The sequence below is a fragment of the Protopterus annectens genome, chromosome 7.part0, assembly GCF_019279795.1.
Source record: "Protopterus annectens isolate FY-2018-M chromosome 7.part0, PAN1.0, whole genome shotgun sequence".
Classification (NCBI taxonomy): domain Eukaryota; kingdom Metazoa; phylum Chordata; order Ceratodontiformes; family Protopteridae; genus Protopterus; species Protopterus annectens.
Genome location: NC_056739.1, coordinates 96429818 through 96456505, shown reverse-complemented (window position 1 = coordinate 96456505; position 26688 = coordinate 96429818). Strand labels below are relative to the sequence as shown.

Here is a 26688-nt window from a genome sequence, read left to right as displayed (position 1 = left end):
GAGTTTTTTTATGATTCCTTATATCCATTGATTGGTCAGACAACATGGTGTGCACAGTAAGTCATTGTGGCTGCGCACTGTCTGGTGGGGCTGCAGACATGCTTTGAAGGTAGGAGGTACACTTCCAGCCTTCCTCCAGTATGTAGTCCTGTGGCATGATTGAGCCAGCTCTTTCCTCTGAGAATGGGCAAGCCTTTGTCAGCTATTCTTTCCCATCTGTCCCTCAGTACTCCCTCCAGTTCCAAGGTCATGAACCAAATGTGGGTCATCTGAGCAGATCCCAGGTTCAAAAACCTGAGCTGGTGAAAGGACGTCCACCCTGTGTAACAAGAAAGCAGGCACTTAGGAAGGACAACTAACACTCACAGGTTTCAGTTCTTTTAATAGTCCAAGGTGAAGCAACAGACACATAAAGGGTAAGCAGCTTCACATACACATAATTTATATAATACATAAAAACATACAAACATAACTTGTTAAAATTTATTAATTAGTAGAAATTCCTATAATAAAAAATCTAAAACGTAGATGGGGAATGTACTAGACCTACCTCTATGACCTATTGTGTCAGCTGAAGGTTCGGCGACTGCCCCTTTAGCTAGATTTTTGGATGTTAAACTCAAGAAGTTGTCTATGGAGGGTAGGATGGTCTTGAAAGAATCATGGGATTTTCTAAGAAGTGTTAAACAGGATTTATATCAGGATAGAGTGATATTTATTACTATCAATATAGTTGATTTGTTTGGTTATATACCCCATGAGCAGGGGCTTGAATGGTTTGAAGAAGCTTTAAGAAAATTGAGGGTTTCGGCACACAATGATTTTCGTACCTGTTTGGAACTCATTGATATAGTACTGAAAAATAATTTTATACATTTCCAAGGGGAATTTTTTTTCAAAAGGTTAGTGGGGTAGCCATGGGGGTGAGGTGTGCACCTATTTATGCTAATTTAATTCTGTCAGTTTGGGAAGAGAAGTTCATTATAAATAGTCAGTATAAGGACTGCTGGATTATAAGCGTTTTTTGGATGATATTTGTATATTTTGGGTTGACACTGAGGAAAAAGTTGCTGAAGTCTTTTACTACACTTCTAACTCTACTATTTTTTTAAGTTTTACATATGATAATGATTATGAGAAGGTGAATTATTTGGATGTCACGATTCACAAGGAGAAGGGTATGTTTTTTGTCAAACGTTTATAGGAAAAAGACTTACTCTACCTCATACCTTCACTATACTAGTGCACATCCATATAACTAAAAAAAAGTATAGTTAAGGGGCAATTTGTGAGAATAAGCAGGATGAACTTGGAAGACCAGGATTTTGAAAGTGAGTGTGAAGTTTTCAGAGGTATGTTTATTGAAAAGGGCTACCCTATAAACTTAATTGAAGATGTTCACCAGAAAGTAACAAGGGGGAGGAAGGATAAATTTGCACCTATTCTGGGTATAGAATTCCCTACTTCTGATGATTTTAGGATTAATGGTGGTTCTCCAGATAGGGATGGACAGTAAATATGAGCATGCCTTTGTGACAGATTTCAATTGGGACTCTGGAGTTATTAAAAATATTATGTAGAGGGAATGGGCCAAATTTGCGAGTTTATCTGACATTAAGATAATTTTTGATAAGTCTTTGAAATGTACTTTTAGAAAAGGTATGAATATTAAAGATTTAATGGAGTGTAAAAGTATAAATAATAATAGACAAAGCAAAGTTGGTACATTTAAATGTGGAATGTGTCTGCAGTGCCCATTTACCAGTAATAGAGAAGCCATATTTCTTGAAGCAAGGGATAGATACTTTCTAAGTAAATTGTATAGTACATGTGATTCCAGTGGGCTCATATATGTACGTGAAATGTAATGCATTTTATGTGGGAAAGATGGAAAGGAAACATAGGAGTAGGATTTATGAACATATTTATGATATATGGAGCAAAAATCAGAAAAGTGCTTTATTTAAACACACTTTTAATTGTTCCTCAGCTAAGCTCCTATTTTTCGGCTTGGAGGATATACCAACTGATGTGAGGATTGTCATGTGGGACGCTAAAATTGAGTACAGAGAAGTATATTGGCAAATTGTTTTAGAAGCCAGTAAACCACTAGGTCTGAATGATACAGTCTCCCTGGCCACGGCTTTGAACTAAGAGTAGCAAGATTATAATAACAATAAAATTGTTGGTAACATGGTTTTGTGATATAGTTTTAAGATTTGGTATACAATTATAATGGTAAACATTTCTCCCATTTATTAAGCATTTTTCATTTTGCATTAATTTATTTACCTTGTAGGTTTTATTTTTAGGTGTATTTACTATCTTTGGCCACCAGATGGAGGTAGATGCTTAGGAATTGTATGCATCTCCCTAGCTTAAGTTTTAGATTTTTTATTATAGGAATTTCTACTAATTAATACATTTTAACAAGTTATGTTTTTATGTATTATATACGCTATGAGTATGTCAGTCTGCTTATCCTTTATGTGTTTGTTGCTTCGCCTTGGACTATTAAAAGAATTGAAACCTGAGAGTGTCGGTGGTCCTTCCTAAGTACCTGCTTTTGTGATTAACAGTTTTTATTTGTGCACTTTTCTTTTTGTTTTTATCAGTGTAACAAGAAAACTAAGGCTTGTGGATATTTGGAATTCTTTGCATGTTAAAAAAAAAACAAAAAAACTTTCCAAGGCTATTGCATACCTTTCCATGTCCGATAATGCATCTCGAGGTCCAGCCTTTTCAGATTTTCATTGCCATACTCAGGGCTCAGATGAGGAAGGTGGCTCCAGGCTGCCTTTTGTGAAACTGAAGTATTTTTTTTCTGCATAAAAAAATCTTCTGCTGTACTTTTTCTGACTTTTCAAAATTTTTCAGAACTCCTTTTTTCTTTTTTTGAGTTTGGACCAAGGCCCTTCCTTACTGCAGTAAAATTAAATGGTCATTCCATAAATATATCTGTAGGAGGAAGATTCTTCCTCAAGAAAGTCATTCCTTAAGTGCTTGTATTTCCTTGGTGATCAGCACAACTTTTAGGCATCCTATCAAAAATTTTCCTATGTCTACTGCAGTAAAAATGAAATGATCATTCCAGATATATGTGTAGGAGCAATATTTTCCCCAAGAAAGGCACTCTTAGGGTTTGTATTGTCTTGGAGACCAGCACAATGTTTATGTGCCTATCTGCAAGAATTTTCCTATGTCTGCTCTGAAGAGTAGAAAGGCGTGTTTGAAACTGTATTATCTTAGATAACATACTTTCTTTCTACAAGCACGCAAATAGGATCACCTCCAGTGCTCTATAACAACTAAAGCAGCCTACAAGATTTCTAGCTTACTTCCACTTGAAGCATGTTGGGCTATTTTGATCAATGTGCTTATCCCATAGTTTGAATATATGCTACCCATTACTGCACCACTGTCAGGATATAACACATCTGTATGTACCACTGTCAGGATATAACACTTTTGTATGCACCACTGTCAGGATATAACACATCTGTATGCACCGCTGTCAGGATATAACACATCTGTATGCACCACTGTCAGGATATAACATATCTGTATGCACCGCTGTCAGGATATAACACATCTGTATGCACCACTGTCAGGATATAACACATCTGTATGCACCAATGTCAGGCTATATCACATCTGTACTTCAAACCAAAGAAAAGAACATTTTTAGATTTAAATACTTATTCAGTGCAAATAAACACCACTGTACATTTATACAAAAAGCCAAATGGATTCCATTCTCTGCCATCTTATTCTCTGTGCAGAAGTTCTGTCAGATTATTTAAACTCCATTTCTCTTGCCACAAGCAAAAGATATTTCTACAAGCTTGCCCCTGCCTCATGGAATAGATTACCTAGAGAAATTACTGCTTTAGTTAATCTAACCCTTCAGAATACATCTAAAGGAGTATCTCATCAGAGAATACAAATGTACCTTCTTTTATGATTCTTGTTAACTCTGTCTCTAATTGTTCATATGCAACACCCTATAGCTCCAAATCTAGCAGTATCTCAGAAATGATTTCCTGCAGACTGTTACACACGCACACACGTGTATGTGTGTGTCGTACCTCTCAACCTCTTAGAGCAAGAAATTTGGACAAAGCCATAAATAAGAGTTGGGACAAAGGCCCAAAAATATGGACAATTTTTAAATATTGCTGTTGCAAACTTAGAAGGTTGATGGAATAACAGGTTTTACATTATTATGAATTTTCTGAAAGGTATAAGGTCTGAATCTCAAATGTCTAGCATTATTTTCTAATTTCTGTCTTTAATGATTTGCCACTAATTTGGTAGAAAACCACAATTTTATGAAAAACAGACCAAAAATATGAAGCAAAAATCTGGACATTCTGTGAAAATCTGTACAGTTGAGCGGTATGCTGTGTGTGTGTGTGTGTGTGTGTGTGTGTGTGTGTGTGTGTGTGTGTGTGTGTGTCTTAAATTCTGTTCAGTTGTATCATCTAACTAGTTACTTCATGCCTGCGAATACCTTCTTGTTTAGTTTTGCCCTTCCAGTTCACTTCTTTACACTAAACATGTCTGTATGTCAAGATTTGTATGAAACAAACATGTTCCTGTACCTGTTGTAAATAACTATACTCAACTTTCATTTTATTAAATACCTCATTTTATGTAAAACTTTGATAAAGTCAAGATTCCCATTTGTAAACATAAGTGCCATTATCTAAACCAGCAGTCCCCAACCACTGGGCCGTGGATCATTTGGTACCAGGCTGCACAGAAAGAATAAAAAACTTTTTATGTTGGGCGCTCAGCTGTTCAGAAAAAATAGTGTATGTGTGTATGTATGTGTATGAGTGTGATTATGTTTCACTTTCTGTGTGTGTGAGTAAATGCATGCATGAAAGCAGAATGTGTTTGTGTGTGTGAAAGCAGAAAAGACTGCGTGTGTATGACAGAGAGAGTGAACAGTGAGATCGATCGAGCCATTTTACACTTGCTAAACAGTGCTTTTGCTGTTAGCGAGTATAAAATAAAAATAAATGAAAACTGAAAAAAAGTATGTGTGCGTGTATGTTTCTGTCTACATGTCTGAGTGAATGCATGAATTAAAGCAGAAGAGACTGTGTGTGTGTGTGTGTGTGTGTGTGTGTGTGTGTGTGTGTGTGTGTGTGTGTGTGTGTGTGTGTGTGTGTGTGTGAGAGAGAGAGAGAGAGAGAGACTGAAGAGTGAGAGTGATCCCTGGCAGCAGCAGTTAAGAGGTTTGTGTACCTCTCTACTATACCTTTTAACCTCTCCACACAAGAAATCTGGACAGAGCCATAAATAACGGGGGACAAAAATAAGGACATATTTTAAATATTACTTTTATTAACTTAGAAAGTTGCTAGAAAGGGATTTTCGTTAGCATGTATTATCTGAATGATATGAAGTCTGAAACTGAAACGCCTGTCATTATTTAATTACTTCAATCACCAGTCATTTGCCAGAAAACTACACATTTTATGAGGATGGGACCAAACATACGTGACAAAAATCTGGACAGTTGAAAGGTATACTGTGTTGACTCTTAGGTCAAAATATCTGGATAAACCTAAAATAAATGGGAGACGAAGGCTCAAAATAGGAACATATTTTACTTGATATTAGGATTTGTGTTAGCTTACATTTTATGAAACAGAAGTATGGGTGAGAGAGTGAGAGAGAGAGAGTGACAGTAAAGAAGTTTGTATACCTCTGGACCTCTCAGCTGAATTAATCTGGATAAACCCTAACAGTAAATGTTTACTAATTGGATTCACTGTGTGTCCTGTTTACTCTTTTATTTAGTTGTTAGATAGGATATTTTAATGACACCTTAATGGTTATGAACATCGGCTGGGTACAACAACCCTGTGTTTCTAAAGGTTAGCCAAACAGTCCACTTATGCTGTGCTGACGAGGTCATAAGAAGACTGAAACATGCATTCCACAGCTAGTGGGGTTTGGCTTTAATGGCCTGAATTTGTCCATTAACAAACTTAAAAAGAAAAAAAAAAGTCATGGGCATTCATAACTGTCATATAGCTAAAATACCTGATGTCCTTAAAGGGTCATTTGCATATATCCCATTATCCTCTTTTACAAGAAGTGAAAACTCTAGCTTGGCTAGACATAGGAACATAGGAATAATACTAAGCAAGTATTCATAGGGGCCATAAGATGCCTAGGCATATACACCTTTAAGTAGGCAAACTTAAAAGTTCTCACCACCCTTATTAAGCACTTAAAACTGCTTACCTACCAAAACTGAGCAGGGCCTTAAATGATAAGCCTGGTATAAATTTGTGTCCACCTATACAATTATCAAGACTAGCCATAAAGGTAGCCAATATAGTACTTTGTATGACCTGTAGTAATAATTTATTTGTAGGCTGGGACTATGCTGTGTTATAACTTATTTGTAGGCTGGACCTATGCTTTGTTAGGAACCTGTCCCTCTAGTGAGACTTCTTAATTTTTTTGTTTAGCTTTAGGTTTCTAGTGTGGATTTTTGTAGTGGCACTGGCTTTGCAAAGAAATAGGCTGTCAATTAAGATCAGGTCTTTCATGGCTGGAATAGCAAGACTCAGGTCTCCTTGGAGCACCTGGTATGCTTCTGAGAATAAGTAGCATTGCGTATTGTATGCTTCTGAGAATAAGTAGCACTGCGTATTGTATGCTTCTGAGAATAAGTAGCATTGCGTATTGTATGCTTCTGAGAATAAGTAGCATTGCGTATTGTATGCTTCTGAGAATAAGTAGCATTGCGTATTGTATGCTTCTGAGAATAAGTAGCATTGCGTATTGTATGCTTCTGAGAATAAGTAGCATTGCATATTGTATGCTTCTGAGAATATGTAGCATTGCGTGTTGTATGCTTCTGAGAATAAGTAGCATTGCTTATTTTGCTCTTGAAGATATTTTGCATGTAATTAACTGGGAGAGATAGACATATTTCCTGATTATGGTGTAAAAATTATGCTCAAATTAAAGAGTTATCCAGTTAGGTACCCAGGTCTAGTATGACCATATTGGTTTGAAGAGGAGTACCATTTATAACATATGAGGTATGAGCAGTTTTTTTTTTGCTAAATGCTAATATGCTGCATGTTTTTGCATTTAACTTTACACTGTTTTAGCACACCAGGTATGTACATACTCCATCCCTTGTTGGAGCTGTGTAGTATCAGTGGATGAACGGATAACAGTACCCAGCTTGCATTCATCAGCAAACTCGATCAACCATACTTCTGTGATATTGGCTTAGATGTCTCCAAAATAACTGCCAAGCAGGAAAGGGCCTAATAAGAACTCCTTTAGCACCCCAGTCATTACAATTTTACATTCAGAGTCTACCAGCAACTTTCACAACCTGGTATCTGTTTGATAGCCCATTTTCAATCCAGCAGGCAATGTACAGGTTTACTGGTTATTGAAGCTGCGGGCATGGAGGTGTGTGTTTTAATGTGACTGCAGTGAATTTTCTGTCCATACCCACCTAAAGTCAGTTATTATGGGCTAGCGCTTAAGTAAGGTGCTTTGCTGCCACTTCTCCTTCTAATTCTAAAGGAGCAGTGTAGTCTTTGGTGATATTCTGAACATATCCTAAAACACCATAAATTTCTTTTCCAGTACCACAGTTGTTTGTACACATCCCAAGGACGATGACTCTCCCCCACCCCCATGTTGCTCCTGATGTTGGGGCCTGCATCAGTGCTGAATTGTATGGTACTGAATTTGTCACAATACAGGGTCAGTGGTGATGTTTCCAGTCTCAGGTATTACCTTGACATCACTGTTGTTGATGCCTTTGGCTTTTATGCTAGTAGTGTTCTCAGCACTGATGCTGAGAGTGGGGATCTTGGAGCAGATGTAAACACTGACATTTTCAGCATCAATGTCAGGCCTCAGCTTTAATGCCTGAAACTTTTGACACCAAATACCTCAGAGTCACTACAGCTGATGTTGCTGTTGAATCAATATATATTGTCCTACTTGATGATGTATGTCCAAGCTTTGATGCCAGGACATACTACTAGCCTGGAACTGACTCTTTTTATCAGATTGCAGCCCTGCATTATGTCTCACCACAGCAACTCAGAGAGGCTGCAATCCTTCTTGACCCCCCCCCACCATGACAACTGCACCTAAAAGGGTCTCTCCCTCCTCTTCTGACTCTCCCCCTCAACAAAGAGGCCCAATAAAGTCCTTTACGAGAGGCAGCACCTTGACTTCTGTTAGGATTTCTGAACAACTAAAGCAAGTATTGAAGAGGACACTGACTCTGCATTATCCCCACAGATGACGGAGAATATTTAGAATTGATACGTAAAAGGAGGGATAGCTTTTCAAACCATTAATCCTACCCTGTAGAAGCACCATAAGGCCTGTAAATCTATCCAACAATTCTCCCAGGAAATACCTCCATAAGTGGGTGGTCAGAAGGATGCATTATGATGACTTGGGAGAACCCCATTATGTGGCCCCTCTCCCTAAAAAGGGCATCAGCATCCTTCACCCCTCAGGAGAGTGGGATTTTTTGTAAAAGGCATCGAAGTTTGACACCTTTTTTTCAGCACCTGTCTTTGGAGAAGTTCCATCTCTCCAGACCCAGCTTCCCAACCCCAGATAAGGTCCCCAAAGCAATGACAAACTAGGGAATGGATATCTTTGTCCTGTACATTTGCTTAATAGGTGCTAAATTATTTGTCTCACATGGCAGTGCTTAAATATGGCATGTCTGATGAAATGCGCTGAGCCAGTGAGCAAATGCCTGATTGACATATTAAAGGGAAATCTGCTCTCCCAGTCCTCAGCTGTGCTGACCATAACCATCTTTATGATGCATGTTTGTCATAACACCATAGAACCTTCAGAAAAGTTGTTGTTCTCCAGCAGACTCACCTTAGTGACTTGGATGTGTGGCTCTGTTTGAAAGACTTTACATGAAGACATTCTTTATGGAACCTTTCAAGGTTCCTGTGTGAAGGTACACATCAGAAGCATGCAGAAGGAGAGAAAGACCCTCACTTATCAGCTTTCAGTTCCAGCTGACTTAATGCTGCTTTCTCCTTTTCCAAAATGCATAGGAGACAATGCTACATGTGGTTCAAGCAAGGCACATAGCTAAAGAACCAAAAGATGTCAGGAAACCCACTAACCAGGATAACTTCCAGAATGGACATGGATTGAAAGTTAAGGATCCCCAGCAGTCATCAGTGAGCAATGGTCATTCATATTTGGACAGTTGCAACCCTGAGGCCCTGTCAAACTCTGTCATAATGGAGGCACAGTCAGCAGATATACATCCTTCCAGCTGTCTGCATTGGAACCACATCACAGGTGGATCAGGATTCTGATATCCAGAAGTTGCAAGACGTCTTTCAAAACTTTGACTTATTTGACTATTTCTTTCTTGACTAATGTCTCAGACCCTCATCCTCCTCTTCCTTCTCCAAAAAATAAGAAGACGGAATGCATTCAGATTTTATTCCACGTTCTTTTTATTGACAAAATTGTAGACCTCTGGCCAGTTTTGGACCTAAGTTGCGTAAACATCTTTATCTTTAAGGAAATGTTTTTTATTGTCACAGTGCAGTCAGTCCCTCCTGTCTATCAGGTGAAGGCTGTTTCTGCTTGTTAGACCTCTAGTCCACCTATCTCCAGTTCCAAAGCAGCCCAGGTGTTTTCTCTACTTGTGGGTAAGAACTTATCATTACTGGATAGAGATGCTTCCATATGGACTCACCTCACCTCCATGGTGTTTACAGAATATGTGTCTGCAGCAGTAACCACAGAAGTTCTGGAAGTCAAGAAAGATGACTGGCTTCTAGCTTCTTTCACAGTTCAAACTGTAACTATAGCAGGGGAGTCTCTGACCAATATATTCCAGTCTCCTGGTATTGTATTGAACCTTGCAAAACTGGAAATGACTTCATCCCAGTCACTGACATTCACTGCAGGCTGCATTATAGATACCTTTCATTGTAAAGCACATCGACAATGGCCAGGTTATAGTCCCTGCTATCCAAGTTTTTCATAATTCTAAACAAACAAAGCATCGTAGTTCATCTGTTTACCATGACATTAGGTCTCACCATAGTATCTGACCCAGTGGTGCTCCAAACTAGGCTTTACGTGGGGGTGCTGCAATAGACATTAAGGGTCCAGTAGTCACAGATATTGTACATTATGTCACTGCAATTTCTAAATTCTAAAACATGCAGAAGGCACCTTCAGTGGTGAATGGAATTCCCAAACCTTACCAGAAACACTCCATGTCAGTTATTCTATCCCACTCCAGCAGCCACCATGAATACATATGCCTTTGGACGGAGGTTTTACTATTGGACAAATGCTTCAGAGTGCCTATGTGTCCTGTGAGTCGTCCTTATGTATTAACATCCTGGAAAAGAGGACAGTCTTTTTAACACTCCTAGCTTTTCAGGAGTTGCTTACCTAGGGCTTAAGGCTATGGATTGGTTGTGTATCAGACAAGGGGTAAACAGTCTTATCACTTGTGTTGATAAGCCTTGAGGGTGTGGGAATAGGCTGTTGAGTCTAACCACTTTCCTGATACGAGGCAAGTTCCTTTGCAGATATGCTCCATTATTGTTTATTAACGATTCAAAACTGGCTGTAAGTCCCTTGATGGATTGGAAGTTATTCCATATTAGGTTCATAGGTTCATAGGTTCATACTAGGCTATCTGCCCTAGGGCATTTATAAGCCTAGCCAGAGTGTGTGTGGCTTTCACCACCCCTTAGGATGAGAATACTATACCCATTAGTTTGCTGTGCCTCTGTCCAGCAGTGACACAGAGATGATTCCCGGGGTAAACCTACGATCTCCCATCCACTCGTCAAGATTTCTCTTGAACAGAGTCAGTGAGGAGCTCTGCCTCACATGGACTGGGATGAAATGGATATTTGCAGCAAACCTTGCTTTGACATTGTTTCTCTCTGGTCAAATCAATTGCAACAGTTACCACTCTCTCACTCCCTGTCTGAAGGGATATCCCAGAGATGTTCTGGCCTAAAAATGGTTTCCTGCACTTTTGTGATGATGAGGTTCCATACAGAAAACCAAGCTACACAAGATCAAATAAATTGTTATAAACATCTATTGGCCTTGACAGATTTTGTTCCAACTGCCTCAAACTCATCTTATGGAAAAGTCATTGAGGTGCATTTATCAAAGATGCTACTCACTCACCCATCAGGAAAGCATTACCCGGCCATTCACTGCATCATGCTAACTGTATGGCTTCTCCAGTCCCACTTGTCACTAGGAATTCTTCTGCCTGGTGAGTATGACTTCATCCTTGTTAAACCACAGGGCTAAGGTCACAGGCATTGGGATCACTCAGCAATCCCAACTTTCTCAGGCAATTTAGAAGTCTCCCTTCACATAACAAACCACACCATACCACTACCCTTCTCAAGATTGTCATTGTTGTGTAAAGTACTGAGCCAATCTCTAGATAACCCCAGGCTGCACTCTGTAAAATCTTATTGTAAAGAGAAAATGACTGACTTCTTCTTGTTGCCTTTATATTTACTGATAAGTGGCATTGTTGTCTGTTGTTGCTTCTAATTTATTTGGCAAATTTGACAAGTTTTTCTGTCAGAAGTTTTATTACAGTTTTGGGTCTAGGCCCATCATAATGCATTTTAGGAAATGGGCTTGGAGAATCATTAACCCCTCAGTATACTCAGTGTTCTAAAGGGGTAAATTAATATACAGTTTGGAGACCTTAATGCCTTTTAATATTACAAGCTGACACACTGTTAATACTGTAAGCTAATTTTAGCTTCTTTACCTTTTCTTTGTATCTGGTAGTGTGAGCTTTAAATATAACACACACACACACACACACACACACACACACACACACACACACACACACAATTTTTCTTGTCATTTCTGTTATTGTTACATAATCTATTCAAATTTGTTGTGTTACTTCTACATTGTGATTCTTACACAGGTATTTTTAATAATTATGCATTTTAAAGTGTCTCCCCTGTTTGCTATCGGAAGAACTTGTATGTTAGAATGTACTGAATTTATTTGCTTTTCTTGAAGTATTTGATCACCACTGCTTTAACATAGAGCATGGATTCCATGGGTGCTCCAGTAGTGAGAAAAATCCCTCTACAGAACAGACATGAAAACTGCGTGATTTGTGTAGGGCTGATTCATATCACCTCTAACTGAAATTTGTGCAGAGTTTTCTTATATATTTATTTCTTATATATATATATATATATATATATATATATATATATATATATACATATATACACACACACACACACAAGAAATCCTTGTTAGTTCATGGTTCTAACTTAGAAGGTCATGTTGTGCTTAGTATATCTTCAGACTCAAGGCTAGCTGCTTTTTTAGCTTTTAAGTCTGCAAGAGAGTCTGTTGCTGAATCCCTTAAAATGTACATAAACACCAATATCTCTCATCTTCCCTCCCATATCTGAGGTAGCTGCAAAGACTCTGAAGCCTCCTATTAAAATGTTTTCAAAGTGCATACACATTGATATTCATTTATTATAATTATTTATTGCATTATATCATATCATACTGTTTTACATATTGGGTTGAAACCAAGCCACAGCCTTGACCTTTCTTAACTTCTCAACTGTTTTCTGCAGTGTGGATAGAAAATCATTACAGAATGCACTGCACAAAGAAGGGCTGCAAAATAAGCAAGTGCCATGCAGAACTTATGATGCTCAGAAAAGTCTAAGTCTGTTCAAAGCTATCAAAGTTACACTATATTATGACTGGCGTATCTCAAAACGGTGTATTCTCTTGTGCTTCTCATTACTACAATAGACTGGATTCTTGATAAGAGCTTGGCAAACTTTCCTGGTGTTTAAATTGGCTTGAATTTTTACTCAATGACGTAGGCTGTGCTGATGATATTGTGCTACTCAGAAACAGCAATGCAGAAGTTCAACAAACAACTCAACAAGTATGGAAAATGCTAACTGATTTAGACAAAAACTTAGCCCATCAACAACAAAAGTCATGACAAATGACACACTGAAACTATAGCTGGTGTTAAATAGTGAACCAAGAGAAAAAACTGAAACATTAAAATATCTTGGCTGTTAGTATACCCCAGAACAAGACAGATGTTGAAACTAACACCTCAGCCACATAAGCAGAGTTAAAACAACTCCAACAGCTTAATAAAGTGAATATGGAATCACAAAAACATCACTATCCAAACAAATATTAAAATATACAAATCTGCCATAAAACTGATTCTGCTTTATGGGGTAGAGTTGCGGATTCTCCTGAAAACCAGCATCCAGAAATCTGTCTTTTCAAATGCAGTGCCTCATATGACTTCTACACATCATTCTAAAAGGAAACCAAGGAAATTAAATACATATGATATGCAATCAGCTTACTGTAGAACAAGATCCAAAAATTGCAGGCTAGCTGCACCAGTCACCTACCAATAAGGTGCCTCACGTGCATAAAGTCCAAAAATCCAAATAAACTGTGATTAATCAGTTTGAGGAAGACTTGTCTTCCCTACACTTCACAGTTGCTGACACAATGACCGTGGCCAAAAACAGGAGCTGCTACAGAGCCACTGTCCTTGATGTTATCCTTATGACTGTTACAGAGAAGATGACCTTTATTTATTGATGCTTATAATGCTAAGTACAAGTAAATGTAGAAGGTGTGTAGAAATTTGCCTTTCCACTAATTTTACAGATTGCTTCTTGCACTGGCTAATTGGTTGCTGATTTGGCACCTGATAAGGAGGTAGCCATAATACCAGAATCCTTAACACCAAGGCATTAGCACTGCAGTGTTTGATTTAAATTACAATACATTTTGCACAAGTCTTTTGTTGAGCTTACTAGAAATTTCCTGTTGTATCTTCTTCCATTATTACGATAACGTACAGTGAATTGACTGCCACATATACTATCCAGATTGTACAACACCTCTGTTTGAGACTTACTGAAGATATTCCCCCATTAAAGTATATCTGGATGCTGCCTCTAAGTTTCACTAAGGACAGGAGTGTCATTCCTTAGCTTCCCTAAAAGTTTTTCTAAAGGGAACCTTCTTGAAACCTCAGGTATGGTATTCAGGAATTCTATAGGGATTGTATGTAGTCCTGGAAAAACTGATTCAGACCTTCTCTGATCTGGTACTGCAAAACTAAAATGTATTACTTTAGTTAGAAACTTTTCAGAACTTCATGCTGTTTCTGTAGAACCACTATATCCTGTCTTTCACAAAGGAACAGTTTCTCTTAGGACTTACCTTTAAGCCTAAAAATGCAACTGAGCCATTCTTGAACCAATACATACATCTGCTGTATCATTTTCAACCTTCTTTAACCACTAGGAATTGCTAAACTGCGTGGATGTTTATCAAGAACTGAACTATATGTGGACAAAACCAAGTCCATACATACAGATGCCCAGTGCTTTGTTTTCTGCTCTGCTTTGTCCCTGAGCCATAAAGGCTGCATTCTTATTCTGACCAGTTGGCTTCCTGATTGTTGTTGTTGTACCAAGCTTAAGAAGCCATTGCCAAAAGTTGCTAGACCTCAGTCTACCACAGCCTTAGCTATCTTGGCAGCCTTTTTCTAAAATTCAACCATAGATGATATTTGCGATTTTGCTACTTGGTCTTCCCAATATTCCTTTGCAAAACATTTTAAGCTGGATTGCATTTCCAGATCCAGATTTCTGAGTCCACCAATAGCTAGGGTATGTTCTCCTAGGCGTCTACCTACAAGGCAAAGCATGAGACCATGTCTTATGAAAGAGAGAGGATAGATGCACTTTTATCACATATGAAAAATTAGGTACTTAACTTGACTTAAAGCTAAATCTTTCCTCTGTAATGAACCTACTTTCAGTCAGATGGTGTCATGTGTCTTTATAAGTGTGTGTTTGTGTTGCATTTACTTATTTTAGCACAGCTAACCTCAAATGTGGAGGAATACACAACAAAGTCCCGATCTACAAAAGACAGAACCCTCACTATCACTCTTCAAGAGGAACCTTGATGAGTGGATGGGTAACAGAAAGTTCACACCGGGGATCACACCAACAGCACTACTAGATAGGGGCCAAGGGTACTAGCTGCTAGTACAAGGGTCTAGGGAACTACTAAAGGGGCGGTGAATACCACACAATGTGGCTGGGCTAATATATGCCTTCGGGCAGATAGCCCAGTACCGACCTATGAACTTATGAACCTATAAAGGTTGAATGGAGAGGTGAAATCAGCAGTGATCCAAATGGAACTGTGGGATCAGAATGAGGTCTTGAGAGAGAGAGAGAGATGGAATAAGCAGGAGAAGGAGAGCAGTATTGTTGGAAATGAATCTGTCCTGAAGCCTTGCTCACTACATTCACATGGTGGACCCTGATTTTGTTTTTTACAAACTCTCACCAATGCAACATAGATCTACAGACTGTATTTTATGTATCATGAAGAAAGGTAGGTGGGAAACTAAGAAGACCAAATGCACAAGTCCCAGGATAAAAAAGTAGCCACTCCTGGCATACACACAATGTTAAACTTAGTATATATGCAAATCTAAATTTTCGCATTTTCGGTATTTCTGTTCCAAGGCTCATGCTTGTGAATCTCTTACTTAAAATTTTTTTTTTTTTTTTTTTAGTGAAGAATTGCTGGGCTTTTCAAGTTAGATTGGGTATTTGGCTCAGGTATGTACCAAAGGGTGTATTGTATTCAAGTGGAACTGATGGGATGTATAGAGGGGAATGATTACTTTTTTTTTTTTTAATTGAGAGAAGATGCCTTTAGTGATCAGTTGAATGAGGTAGAAGGCTTTCCTAATGACAGTGAATATGTGATGCCCAAAAAGGGCCTTAGTGATCCTCAAAAGGTGCCTAGGTCCCAAATTACAATGCCTGCTTTAAAAAGGGTTATTGCTTCTTAGTAGATCTGTGAAAGCCTGAGTTTGTCAAACTGTACAGTGCTACATTTACTTGCATTTAGCTTTAGACTGTGAACTTGACACTGCAACTTGTCCATGTTAGTTCCTTTTGAAGATCTGAGTGCCTTTAGGTAAGATGATGACGGTTCCAGGCTTGCATTATTATCATCAGCCCCCATTTTTCCATTTTCTGCATGGGACTGGAGTGTCGCACCAACTGTCACCATCTCTCTTGATTCAGTGGCACTCCCTACCTGCTGCAACAGTCATGCCTGACTGTCGTAGGGCTTCACTAACACAATTCATCCATCTCTTTGCTGGATGCTCTCATTTCTTCTTGCCTTCTTCCTGTCTGTCCCAAATCATCTTCACCAGATTGTCTTCTGCTTCCTTGCACATGTGCTTGAACCACCATAATTTGTTCTCTTTGACCTTCTCTGCAACTGGAGCTACTTGGGGTTCTGCTCTGATGTCCTCATTTCTTCATCTGTCACACAGTGTTGCATTATAATACCCATCTCAAGCACTTACCTCCATCACCTCTAGCTTCAGCTGCTCTGCCTTCACTGCCCAGGTTTTTGCACCATAGAGTAGCACTGGCCATACCACTGTTTTGTATGCTTCAGTTTTCAGCTTGTTTGGCATTCTTGTGTCATACACTTCTGCTGACACTGTGCAAGTTGGCTGCAGCCCCTCTGATTCTAGCTTTGACCTCCTCATTCAGAATTCCTTTCTCCTCAGCCATGCCTCCCAGGTACTTGAAGCTGTTAACTTGTTCCACCATTTTCCCTTCTATCTCATTTCTCAGCCACGTTAGATCGCATTTGCTGACATTACAACTGTACTGAATTTCTTCCCATGTGCCTTCAGTTTCGCACTGTATTCCCCATTCTTTGCTGAAGGTCTTGTTCAGAGTCTGCCTGTAATGCTGCATCCTCTGCATACATCAACTTTGTTTATCTGTCCCCTCCAAGCTTGAAGTCATCTATGAACTTGTTCAGCCAGATGCCTTTAATGTCATATTTGACATCAAAGACGTAAGTGCCAAATAGAACTGGTCCTGAAGAGAGCCCTGGGATACTCCACTGATGATAAAGTTCTTGGAGGATAGTGTGCCATTGACTCTAACAAATGGTATCTGTCAGTGTGCCACTTGTGTTACACAGACACTTGTACTGAATTTGACAAGTTTGTCAGTGATACCCAAGTGCAGCACAGTGACAAAAGCCTTAGGTAAATTGAGGTAAGTTGTGTGTATGGAGAGATCCTCATCTACTCCTTCTGTGACTCACCCTCATATAATCCATCTGTGAGTCTTTCAAATAAATCAGCTAGGTTTTGTAGACATGATATACCTTTTACAAAGACCAGCTGGTGTGTGCCTAGGGATTGTAGGTTCCTTATGTTCCTGTTTATGAGATCCATGATGATGTGTTTCATCACCTTACAGATGATGCTTTTGAGGCTGATAGGTCTGTAGTTGCCAGGTTCTCTTGTGGGGCCTCTTTGTAGAGGAGAGCTACTGCAGCTATTCCCCAGACATCTGATATATATCCATTTGAGAGGCTGTAATTGGGTAATTTAAGGAGGAGGTATGTTGGTGGTTGTTTCATAATGACTGGGAAATACCCCAGTAAGTTAACTGCATCCACAGAACTGGTGATGTTATGTTGTCCATCTCGCCTTCCTTCTTGCTGGTTGGGTTCAGAGCCGATCTTCGACTCCGACACTGCCGATTTACTAAAGCTCGAGAGCTTTTACTGGCTCAAGGCTACCCCTTATCCCAATATGCCTAGCGGCAGCTACCCAGATCTCGTTTGCCGCTTGCAGCATCGAGATTACTTCTACTGGCTCAGGCTAAGTACTTTGTGCTTTTTTCTATTTATCACTACTTTTTCTAATATTTAGTGGTTATATTGACTCGTTAGAGTGTGTTTCATCCCCCATTAGTCTAACGACCCTTTCTCTGCTTGTTGTGGTGCTTTTTAGCCATCATTTTTCTCTTCAGGCCTTGCTTTCCCCTTATAGCCCATTTAAGGTAGAGGGTTTTTCCCTTTCCTCACCCTTTTTCTGGGATTGCTGTTTAAGTTAGAGGCTCTCATATCAGGGGAGTTGCTGTTTAAGTTAGAGGCTCTCCCCTTTCTTTCTTCTTCCCTTAAAAAATAAATAAATAAATATATATATATATATATATATATATATATATATATATATATATATATATATACAGTGGCGCTGGAAGCTGTTGAAGACTGGGGGATGGAGGGTGATTGGGGCACTTAGTGTTCTAAAAAGTGCAATTTTTTATAACTTTTTACTACCACACCATAGGTTCACTTGGAGGACTTTTTAAGCTTAGCCAGTTCCCTTTTGGTGCTTGATTCTTGAATTAACATTTTCTAATTGGTCTTACCTATCCCATGGCTGATAATTGTATATTAGCCCTAGTGAGAATAACTGTGATCATTCCATTGATAATTTGAGGGGACCTATATAAGGGGTGCAGCATTTAGGAACTGCCTATATCCATTTGTGGCATGAGGGGCAATTGTGGAGTACGTTTTCTACTGCCCATCCTTAAATCCAAGTTGCATTTGAATATGGACGGATGAACTTTGTTTTATTTTTATGGATAGTTTGTTCTGGAACAGTGGTAGCCTCTGTGGTATATATCTAGCTCTCCATAACATTCAGGCCCATGAAAAATAGGTACAAATCTGTATGCTAATTAATGTAAAATTTGCATATATAATTACACAACCCCACCCACTCCAATGGGATTGTGGGATACCAACTTTCAAACACAAACTGAAGAACAGAACCAAAATATAGCACCAGAGTCCCCCTGCAGCCATTCCAATGTCCCATTACCTGTCTATTTCACCCCATTTACCATAAACACTAATGTGTGCATACTGCTTTACTTCTACAATGATTATTTGAATTTTATTTTTTTACATTTTATAACACAATGCACAAACACTAAAACGCTAAAACAAAGCAATACTGTCTCACAATGAAAATAGACTTGGCATTAAAATGTATCTGCCCTTGAAACTCACATTCATTGAAACAGCATTAAAACCCACACCACATCCAAAGAAAATGCATCTGGCCAGTGTTGGATAAAGATTACCTTTGGGCTGTTTTCAAATCAGAGGCCCCTTGAGCACAAAACAAGAAACATACATGCATTCTTTGATACACCTTCCAGACTTTATTAAATTATATTCCTTGTTTAATATAGCACACTTGTTAGACTTAAGTTAGAGCGCATTTTAAATTTATTGTTTGAACATTTTTTCAGTAGGCAATTAAGCAAAATGCATGCACCAATAATGACAAAACTGCCCTATGCAGAACATTACCATGATAACAGTCTACTTCTACACACAATATATATATATATATATATATATATATATATATATATATATATATATATATATATATATATAAATACAATTACAAAGTCACAGTAGTGTAAGCCATAAGCATGTTGCACAGCTTCTTGCACTTATTTTCAATTGGGGGGGCAAAAGGCCAAACACCAGGGACACATTTTAAACATTGCTTGTATAATTTTGGAAAGTTGCTTGCATAAAATGTGTTACCACTGTAGATTTCACTGCCAAGTCTTGAACCCAGAACCCTGTGCACTACAGTCAGAGCAACATACCACTAAGCAAAATCAGTTTCCTGAAAGACAGGAAGACAAACTTAAATGGCTATCATTTAGTGAATTCAGTTCTCACTTATCACCATAGCTCTCAACCTCTTAGCACAAAAATACAGAACAAAGCCAATAATGGGGGAATACAGCCCCAAAATAGGGACACATTTCAAATACTGATCTTATAAACTTAGGAAATTGTTAGCATAAAGGTTTTGTTTTACTGCTCCTGAAAACCAGAGATTTAATGAGGAACAGAACAAATGTGTGTGGCATAAATTCACAACTGATGGTGGCTAGGGACTTTAATCTCTTTTTACTTGCACCCAAGGTACAGGGTTTGAGCCTGTGTACCTCTAGCCACCAGATGTATCCTGTTGGGGGCATTTACACACACACACACACACACACACACACACACACACACACACACACACACACACACACACACACACCCTTAGCTTTAAATCTGCGTCTGAATGTCTGCCTGAACGGAGTAAAGACATCTGTGGCAGAACATGATGACGAGTTGGGATGGTCACAAGTGCTGCAAAAGTGGGGGGGAGGTGCCCCTCACTCTATGGTTCTGGCGCAGTCTGTTTGCTGTCACTTGTTGTGTGCTGTTAGTGATTTTTTCTCTGTGAATTTTTTCTGACTAGAGTTACTATGACTAAAGTGTCGAAACCCTCTGGGTTTAAAAAATGACTTGTGTTACCAAAAAATGTCCCTTACAGATGGGCACATGAGTTGTGTTTATTATTTAGGGACTGTTCACCTGCAGGACGCTTGCTCCATCTGACATGCTTTCAGTTCCAGAGTCCTGCAGGAGAGGAAAAATAAGCTTATTTTACGTGGCCTCTTAAAGAACCCTCAAGATTCCTCATCTCAGGGTCCTCAGCCAGCCAAAGTGTCTGAGAAACACTCCAAGCCATCGGCTCCGAGTTCGGAACAAACAAAAATCCCTGAGAAGCCTTCAGCTCTGTTGGTGCCCAGCATTGGCTCAGACAAAGCTAAGTCTCCTGCGGCTCCATCTGTGTCCTCGGAGCCAGTCCAGACCCATAAGAGATCAAGGTCTCCTTCTTTAGAGCCGGTACGCTCTGCTCCGTAATCTCCTCTAATGCAACTTGGAGTGGGCAGTCACCGGTCCTCTTCAAACTCCTCTTGGTCCTCCAAGCTTTTGGATCACGACGTAGAGAGAGTGGTCAACAGGCTCTTGAAGTCACAGGCACTTGCTGAATTATTTTCGAGCCCAGCCCATAAGGAATTGGCTCCGTCTGCCCTCCCAGCTTATCCATTGATTCCTCCTCCAACTCTCTTGAGCTCAGAGCCAGAGTGCATGGAGGTCATGGTGGTGAAACCATCAGCTCTGGTTTCTTCTCTCTCTTATCGGTTCCAATGACTGCTCCAATCTCCTCGATGTCTCAGTCCGTTGAGGGATTTAGGCGATGAAGCTCTCTCACTGCGTCCGAGGGGGGGAGTGGCATCGGACCCTTGTCCAACCCTGCTTTTCATCTTGGAGCTTCAATGCAGGTGAGCCCAGCTCCTACATCGGCCTCTGAGCCATCGCTCCCAGTTTGAAGGAGATCTCTGGGCTCTTTGTAGCTAGCGGCTCCTTCGACTCGGGATTGTGGTGCCTTTGAGGTGATGAGTAGCGTGCTGTCTCCTGAGACTGCTCCACCCTCGGCTCAATTGGCTCCTTCTCCCTCAGTGCCTGTGCCAGCCTTTGTCCCTCTCCTGCCAAGTGTAGGGAACTGGTGCCCCAGGACGAACCAGTAGGTGACCCCACATCTTCCGAAACCTCCCCCGAACACTCGGAGGAGGTTCCTCAGAAGAAAGTGTAAGAAGAAGCATCTAGACTCCCCTGAGTCTATCACTTCGGATACAGACTTGGATGAGTCGGAATGGTCCCCACGGTCCCCCTCTGAGGATGTCTCATTTTCAGACATCTTGGAAATCCTTAGACAGAGGGGTGGCTGGAAGTCCCTAGCCCCTTCTGAGGATGAGTCTGTCTACCTGGATATATTTGGTTCCTGACCCTCCACCTCTTGGGTGTCTCTGTCTTTCGACCCACTTTTGTCTGTAGTGAGTTAAAAGGCATGGAGCGCTCCAGAGACCATGGAACCAGTTCCAAGGAGACCGAAAAAATTTATTACAGCTCCAGAAGGTAAATCTTTCCTAACCAAAGTAGTCCCTGTTGATGCCATGGTGGTGGCAGCAGCCACCAAGAAGGAACTTGTGGAAACTTCTTCATCTGTCCATCCGCCGAATGAGTCTCGTATGATGGACAGGTATGGGAAGCATATGTTTTCTTCAGCGACCTTTACTCTCAGGTCACTGAATTACTTGTCACACTTCACACGACTTTAGAGGGATCTCCTGAAGGAGCTTAGAGATACCATGCAAGATCCTACAGCTGAGGGAGTTGCGAACAGGGCAGCTTCTCAGCTTGCGACCTTGACCTCCATGGTTAACTCCTCCATGAGGCTCATTTCTTATGCAGCAGATGGAGTGAGTAGGGCAGCAGGTACTGGTGTAGCTTTACGCAGACACTCCTTGATGCGCCTTTGTCAATTTGCAGAACCTTTTAAATCTTCATTTACCAACACCCCCTTTGATGGCTCATCCTTGTTCGGGCCTCAGGTAAAAGAGACTCTCACCAATTGTGAAGAGGATGGCAAGACTCTCTCTGCCATGGGAGTCCATTTTTCCACTCCATCTAGACCCTACCCTAAAGGTCAGAAGAGTGGAAAGATGTGGTTCTGAAAATCCCAGGGATCTTCGCAAGACACAAGTGGAGATTTGTTCCCCAGGGGCAGAGTGGGAAACAACAGAAATTGCAGCCGTTATGGTAGAGGGGGTCTGCAACAGCAGGGCGACAAAGATACTTTCTCTGCTAGGTCTTTCCAGCACTCCTGAAGGGAGGCCTGGCTGTCCACCTTTGGAGGCAGTCAGGGGCAGACTATCACTGTACCCAGCAGCCTGGCAATCTATCATGAGAGAAACATGGGTACTGTCAATAATATCCAGGGGTTACAAAATTCTATTTTCTCAGTTCCCTCAAAAGACAACTTTTCTATCCCAGATGTTCCACCCAGTCTTCTGGATCATGCAATCCTAGAGGTTCAAAGACTGCTAGAAAAAAGAGCCATCCAGGAAGTCCCCGCAGACCAAATCGGATCTGGTACTTACTCAAGGTTCTTTTTAGTTCCAAAGAAGACAGGGAATTGGAGACCAGTCTTGGATCTCAGCAAGCTAAACCAATCGGTAAAAAAGACAAAGTTCCGGATGGTGACACTGCAGTCCATTCTTTCCTTCTTGGGTCAGGACAGTTGGATATGCTCCACAGATCTCCAGGATGCGTACTACCATATAAAAATGGACATGCAATCCAGGAGATTCCTATGCTTCCAGCTGGGAGACAGACATTATCAGTTCAGGTCCCTGCCCTTTGGTCTCACCACAGCCCCAGGGTGTTCACCAAGTGTATTGCAGTGGTCACGGCTCACCTGAAGCGTCTAGGATTCTAGGATTCCAAGTGTTTCCATATCTAGATGACTGGCTCCTCACTGTTACCACCAAGCATCAACTGATCAGTGCACGGGACTATACAATCCAAACTTGTTCCCAGTTAGGCATCACCATAAACTATGAAAAATCTGCCTTGTTGCCTTGTCAGTCTATTACCTTTATAGGGGCAGACTTAGACACAAGACGCATGACAGCAAAACTGCCTCAAGACAGGGTGTCAACCATTCATCAGTAAATTTCTTTTCTCATAAAGAAGATGAGAGTTCAGGCAAGACATGTTTTACAAGTACTGGGCTCAATGGCTGCAGCTATTACGCTAGTTCCTGTAGCACGCTTCCACATGCAGATTCTACAGTGGCTTCTTTTCGTTCAGTGGTCTTTCCAGGATTTGCCAATGTCACATATGATCTTGATCACGGAATCTTGCAAAAAGGACCTTTTGTGGTGGCTTGTCTCCCCCCAGGTGACTCTGAGCAGACCCTTTCTAAATCCCCATCCAGTAGCCACAGTGACCACTGACGCTTCCCAGATAGGGTGGAGGGGGGCATTATCTGGGATGGACTGTCCAAGTAATGTGGCAACCTCACGAGTACCATTTGCACATCAATGTTCTAGAGATGAGAGCAATGCTTCTGGCGTTGCAAGCACTTCAAGACTCTTTACCTACCGGGACCATTGCAATCCAAGCAGACATTATGTCAGTGGTATGGTACATCAACAAGCAGGAAGGAACCAGATCTTACCCCTTGTGTTGGGAGGTGCTTCGAGTATGGCAATGGGTGATGTCTTCCCAATGTTCTCTGACTGCGATGCACATTCCCGGGAAATCCAACGTGATAGCGGACAGGCTCAGCAGGGTTATCCTCATGCCTCACGAGTGGTCCCTGAAGCAAGAACTTGCAGACTTATTTTCTGCAAATGGGGCCAGCCATGCTGCGATCTTTTTGCCACTCCCCTAAACAACAAATGCAGCAGCTACTTCGCCCTAGTTCCCCCTCCAGGACAGTCACCCAGGGATGCACTTGTCCACGATTGGCCTCCGGGTCTACTATATGCTTTTCCGCCTTTCCCTCTCATTCCAAGGGTACTTCAGACAGAAAAATCATTGGGTTGCAAACTCATCTTCATTACTCCTTACTGGCTTGTCAGATATGGTTTCCATTTTTTCGCCATCATCTTCAACTGGAGCCTTGGATACTGAACCCAGTTCTGGACCTTCTGATGCATCAGTCAGGTGGGCTTCACCCATCTCTTCAAGCTCTCAAGCTGACTGCTTGCTTACTCCACTTCCAGTCTTAGCCAGGCTCCCAAACATTTCCCCTGCTGTGCAACACATTCTAGTGTCCTCCCACAAGCCCACTACCAGGAGTATTTACACTAGTAAATGGAAGAGGTTCTCTTATTGGGCCAAGAGTAATAACATTGATCCTTTCACCGCTCCTGTTCACAAGATTCTTGACTTTCTGGCCGAAACCTTCAAAAAAGGGGAAGCTGCAGCTACTATTAGGGTCCAACTTGCTGCCATCTCCAATTTTCATGTAGGAGACTTGGGTTCTAACATTATGTCCTGTAAGTTGTGCAGGGCATTCTTACACGGTACAACACTTTTACGGCCCCCGGTAAGAGAACCTGCCCCCCCCCCAGGACCTAAACTTGGTTTTAGCTTCGATGGTTCTGCCTCCCTTTGAACCAGCATCTTGCCCCCTGAGGTTTCTATCTTGGAAAACCCTCTTCTTGGTTGCTATAACCTCAGCTAGATGGGTTTCTGAACTACATGCTTTGTCTATTCGCCCACTGTATCTCATTTTTCACAAAGATAGAGTTTCTCTAAGGACCAATCCTTCTTTCTTGCCAAAGGTGTGTTCAGAGTATAACCTAAATCAGTTCATTGAGCTTCCCGTGTTCTTCCCCAATTACGGCAACAAGGCAGAGTATAAATTACACCAATTAGATGTTCATAGACAATTACGTTTTTATTTACACAGGACCAAAGACCTCAGAAAATTAGACCAATTATTCATATCCTTTGCTGAGAATAAGCAAGGTTATCCAGTTTCTAAAGTGACTTTATCAAAATGGCTGTCAGACACAATCACTTATTCATATGGTTTGCATAAAAAGACGCTTCCAGCAAGGCCCAGAAGACATTCAACCAGGGCCTTAGCTACCTCTATTGCCTTTCAAGCCAAATTGCATTTAGATTCATTCTGTGCTGCAGCAACATGGGCAAATCCTCATACCTTTATCTCTCATTACAAAGTGGATGTGGTATCCCAGGATAGGGCATCCTTTGGTTCCACTGTCCTGAAGAGTTTGTTCCAGTGAGCCACCCAAGAACCAGGTGCTGGGGACGCGGTCCCAACCAGCAAGAACAAAGGCGAGATGGGACAACATAACATAAAGAAGTTATGTACCTACCATAACGTTCCATGTTTGCTGTCCTTCATCTCACCTTCCTTCTTGCGTCCCCCCTCCTTCCCCCTTCCTGGAGGTTCGAGAGGAGTTCTTTATTGGTTACACTGGCTGAGCTTCCTGCTGACATACCAGGTTAGTTAACCGTGCCTTGTCTTTTCCTCCTTCCTTCCTACCTTAGATGTATAAGAGCTTAGTATGTATGTCTAGTGTGGGCTATAATAAACGAGATCTGTGTAGCTGCCGCTAGGCATGTTGGGATAAGGGGTGGCCTCGAGCCAGTAAAAGCTCTCAAGCTATAGTAAATCGGCCAAGTCGGAGCCGAGGATCGGCTCTGGACCTAACCAGCAAGAAGGAAGGCAAGATGAAAAACAACAAACATGGAACGTTATGGTAAGTACATAACTTCTTTTTTTTGATCATAGAAAGTGCTTTTAGCATGTTGTCAGAAGTAATTACCCAGGAGGGGATGGGGGGAGGTTATGGGACAGATAATTTGTACTGTGAAGTTTGGAGGTGACAAAACTGTAAGCCTTTGTAAAACGTAAATAAATAAATAAATAGTATATCATAGGAATTTGAGTCTGGTAAATATATATATATATATATATATATATATATATATATATATATATATATGGGTCTACTTCTATTCGCTGACATCCCATTTCACTGAAACCCATTTCGCTGACAGCTCATTTCATAGACAAACTTTCAAGGTGGGGTGCTTCGCCCCCCACACCCCCCCAACTATATATTACAACTCCACAGTCGCACAACAGTGGGGAGGGGGGCAAATCTCAGGTTTTTGCCCTGATTACTTTTGTCTATGAAATGGGGCTGTCAGCGAAATGGGTTTCAGTGAAATGGGATGTCAGCGAATAGAAGTAGACCCATATATATATATATATATATATATATATATATATATATATGGGTCTCCTTTGTATTACTGAAATTTTACTTAACCAAAAATGACAGCAACAAGATGAGAGCACCAAAATCGGACATCACTGAATGTCACATTCATGAAGTTTACATCAACGAAACACCTGCTGCACATGTCTCACAGTGCTCGAAGCTCCTGAATGGAGATCGTAGTAGA

General features: G+C 40.7%; 1 protein-coding gene across 1 annotated transcript in view; it reads right to left on the bottom strand.

Annotated features, from left to right (window-relative positions):
* The window catches only part of LOC122805891 (troponin T, cardiac muscle isoforms-like), an 859218-nt gene that overhangs the window by 702597 nt on the left and 129933 nt on the right, over nt 1-26688 (bottom strand). The window lies entirely within an intron of this gene.